Source organism: Danio rerio, chromosome 21 (genome assembly GCF_052040795.2).
Source record: "Danio rerio strain M-AB ecotype USA chromosome 21, GRCz13ab, whole genome shotgun sequence".
NCBI lineage: Eukaryota > Metazoa > Chordata > Actinopteri > Cypriniformes > Danionidae > Danio > Danio rerio.
In genome coordinates, this window is record NC_141041.1 from 8,184,862 (window position 1) to 8,189,620 (window position 4,759).

Sequence of the window (4,759 nt, forward strand, 5' to 3'; positions counted from 1 at the left end):
TGGTAGAATGTCCAACAGTCTATTTTGGTCTGCTTTTAAATATTTTGTATATTTCATTTTGCACGTTTTTTTTTAAATAAAAATTTTAAATGTTGCATATAGATATGCCTATTTAAATAATTAGCCTAAATATGACTGCTAAAATGTTTGTTGTTTCTGTATGAAATTCATGCAGATTGCAATATGAAATCTAGACATACTGTATTTGTCGCTGCCATTCACCAACCGTCTCCTGTGGCCCTGGGTTAGTGAAGTGTCTATCATAAGCGCAATGCCTACAGGTTTACTTAGGCTACGGTTTTAAGGAGCTTCAGAACTTCGTTGCATGAATTTCAAGTCTACCACATTTGTTCACACATGCTTATGAATGGAAGGAAAAGTGTGGCATTACCCTTTCAAGCAAAACAATGCACATTTTATCACTGGAAAATGAAAGTTTTATAACTTTTATTAAAATTAGGATTTATTTCTGAGCAGAAATTATTCAAAGTGGTGAGTAAGAATTTTTTTTACCTCAAAGGTCCCATTAAAGAGCAACGCGGTGGTGCAGTAGTGCTGTTGCCTCACAGCAAGAAGGTTGCTGGTTCGAGCCTCGGCTGGATCAGTTGGCATTTCTGTGTGGAGTTTGCATGTTCTTCTCGTTTTCGCATGGGTTTCTTCCAGGTGCTCCGGTTTCCCGCACAAGTCCAAAGACATGTGGTACAGGTGAATTGGGTATGCTAAAATTGTCCGTAGTGTATGTGTGTGAATGAGTGCTGCATCCCAGTGATAGGTTGAAGCTGGAAGGGCATCCACTGCATAAAAAAGTATACTGGATAAGTTGGCGGTTCATTCCGCTGTGGCGACCCCAGATTAATAAAGTGACAAAGCCAAAAAAAAAAAAAACGAATGAAATGAATAAAGGTCCCATGAAGTGTGTAAAGTCTATGTACATAGGATACAGCTCCCGATACGCACATCAATATAGCATAATTTTTTAACACTGCATTGCAGTAATTAATATTTTTACAGTACTGTGACGGTTGGGTTTAGGATTAGGGTAGGGGTAAATAAAAATACGTTAATAAAATACAATAAATGGGAAATTTAAAGAATAATATAATTAATTCTCATTAAGTTCTGGTCGCAACCATATTTGATCTAGTAACAACCCATGAAGTGATTTGAACTATGCATTTTTATTCGATGTTTGACGTAATCTCAACCGAAACACGAAGAGAGGGTGGGACATAGTGTAGCTCCTCCCCTTTTTAAAAAACAGCTGATAGTGTTTTGTTTTTATCACAGCTAGTGAGAGTGGTTAAAGCTCAAGCGCATTTAAAAAAAAAAGAGAAGTGTCCTGAAGAGGGCGGGGCTTTTCAGATAGAGAGCATATGATTGGTTATGATTTGATGAGAAACTGCCCACATAGCAAAATATCTCTGACTCAGCTCTGGCCCACTTTGCTTGGCCCACATGGCGCAGTGATTTACGGTACATGACTGGACCAAGTCTGGCTTCCAGTCAAGGGCCAAACATGGACTATGTCTGGGCAAATCTCAGCCAAGTTAATAACCCATAACTGAGCCTAAACTGGGTCAGATATGTTGGTGTGTCACCACTGCAATAAACTGATAAACCTATTAATCATTGTGCTTTAGCCCTGCTATGGGCGCTTTTTCTCAAAGCGACCGGATTGGTTAATTTATTATTACTTTTTTAAATAAACATGTATTTTAAATGTAGTTCAAGATAGGCCAAACTTACATAACCCTTGTATCAATTATTAACATCTGCGCCAAATACTACATTTTACATCTGACCCATGTATTGTGTGCCACCTTAAAGACGGTGCCACTTCTTTGGCCCACATGCTGTATGCCAGTGCTGGATGAATGCCTGCCAGATTTATGTTAGATAGATTTATGCTGCCTTGGTGTAGTTTGAGGTGATGAGAAAAAAACCATTGCTCCATATAAGCGGAAGTGACAAACTACAAGCTTTACATGTGTTTATCAGTTTTATATCTTCTAAACAAACTTTTGTTTTGGAGCACACTTGCTTATAGACATCTTAAAAACTAACAATACTGATGCTAACATATAAAAAACATGATTTTAATATTATGAAACGTTTAAAAGTTATATATTTTAAAAACATATCTGTTCAAAGTATGACAAAGATCAATATTTCCCAAGTGTAACAATGTACAGTCTGGACTTTCAACTATTTTGTAACTATCAGTCCGCCACTGGTCTTATATCTTTACATAATTTGTAAGTCATTTGTAAGTCGCTTTGGATAAAAGCGTCTGCTAAATGACTAAATGTAAAATGTAAATGTAAATATAAAACATTAAGTTTGAAAAAATGAAATGTGAAAATTACGGAACTTGTTTACATGAGGTTACACTGGTATAGGCAGACGTCATGGAAGGAAACATATAGCCTCTTAAAGCATGTGCTAAAAACACTACCAAAATTCACAGTGGTTTCCGCTCTCATCGTTGAACTATATACATGTAGACTTGCCCTTTAATACGCTAAGGATGATGCATATAAACCTGCAGTTTGCATGGCATCTGCAAACAAACATTGACTGAGATCAGAGATTTGCTTAAAATACATGACATATTGAACTGGTTATATGTGTTTTAATAAACAATGATGATGCCAGAGGACTTTTACTTTGAAGAAAATGTATTAAAGTCAAAGTGTTTTCCTTCACTGCTTCAAGTAGTTAACATTAAATTGTTGACTATAATAACTGCTATATGAAGAGTTTAGATGCAAAAACCTCTAAATGCCATCTGAATTTTTTCTCTAAAATGAGCATTTTAATCAGGCTCCTGTGTGTATGTTCAGTAACATCACTTTGGTGGCAAAGAATAAGTGCTTTTCCTGGTCTTTAAAGTAAAATATCTCAACAGAAACAAAGGAGGCTGTGAAAAATATTAATTTTCGATGGAAATTTCAGACGGAATTTGGAGGTTTTTGCATCTGAATTCTTCACATACACATTTTCTGATTTTTTACATCAAAGAAATTTGTTGGCTATACTTTGATAAACAAATTCCTCAAGATTGATTTGCTTGAAGATTGACCAACACACAAAGTTAAATGTGTGTTTATAAAATTATAAAAACCTCATAAAGCTTCACAAAGCACTTTTGTTGACACAATTGCAGGCTTCGTGGTCTTAACACATGTTTGTGCCTATGATAAAAGCTGAATCTAGGTCATGTGGTCGTGCTTAAAGTCGACCATTGCAACCTGACTGTAAATTTTTTTGGTTGGAGTCATCCAAAATGTGAAGATATTTGGCAACAAAATGAATGAATGTTTCCTATATTAAGAAATAACCTGTATTGATTTTGTTTGATTTATTAGGTTTGTACACTTTAACTTCATATGAAACATATTTGTTTGGTCAACAGAGAAACATGCATAAATATCAAGCTGAAAACAGGTCGAAGGAAACCAAATGCACTGCAGTTTCCATTTCCTGCCATTGACCCGTCAATACCACCACAGTTTCCACCCTTACAGTCAACATTTCCCCCACTCTTCTTCTATCTTTTTTGCAAGAAACTACATAAGAGTCACAAATTTTTTCATACTTTATGAAAAGAAAATTCTGTATGTACAGATAAAGAAATCACTTCATACTTTACTAAATATTTTACAGTTATTGTTCCTTACACATAATCACAGAATTGTTACAGACATTGGATTTCACACATGTTAAACGTTAACCACATCATGAAAGTGTGAGAATCAAACTTCTAAGAATGCAAATAAGCACTGATACAGAATAAAAGTCAGACTTTCCATAGTTAGATAGACAAACCAGGTCTCCTTAGCTTCAAGCAGGGTGCGAATTACAGGGAGGTTTGGGGGGGTGGGTTGAATTAACACTTGATCTCTCCCTGAAGGACATTAAAACAAGATGTATGGGCAGGGTCAGCCCTTTAATAGTAATAAATAGCTTTCTCTGACATCTGATCTTAAATATTAATAATTAAAAATGTATAATAGAAATATAAATATTGATCCCCCCCTATAACGGATTATACCATTGTGAATGTAAAATTGCGGCAATCAATGCTAGGTAAAATATAATTTAACAGTCTGAAACTGGCAGTTCTAGAGCATTTACAGACATCTTAAGTATTTACAAAACATGTTTCTTACAAATATAGGTGTTTATGTCTGCATGTGCCCTAAAAAAAGGAAAACTAGACTCATAATTTGTATAGTCTGACCTACAGTATCTCTAAAATAGTCACTAAATATGCCCCAAGACACTGTAAATGTACACATTTTTTAAAAAAATATATGTAATAGAAATACATTCATAAGTTTGATTCACTTAAGTCTGTATTACCAAACTACTACACTCTAAAAAATAAAGGTACACAAGCCGCCACTGGGGTGGTACCTTTTCAAAAGGTACAAATTTGTACCTACAAGGTCCATATTAATACCTCAAGGGTACATATTAGTACCTAAAAAGTGCAAAAGTGTTCCTCTTAAAATTTGTAGGTACTACTATATACCTTTGAGGTACCAATTTGGACCCTTCAAGTACAAATGTGTACCTTTTGAAAAGGTACCACACCAGTGACAGCTTGTGTAACCTTTATTTCTGAGTGTACCGAAATAGGTGAAAATCCACTCCCACCCTATAAGTCAATGTATAATTCACACACTGGCTTCAAGGTAAACACTGTGTACTTAATTAGAATCGCAACATTATGAACAGGAACCTATGCATGCAG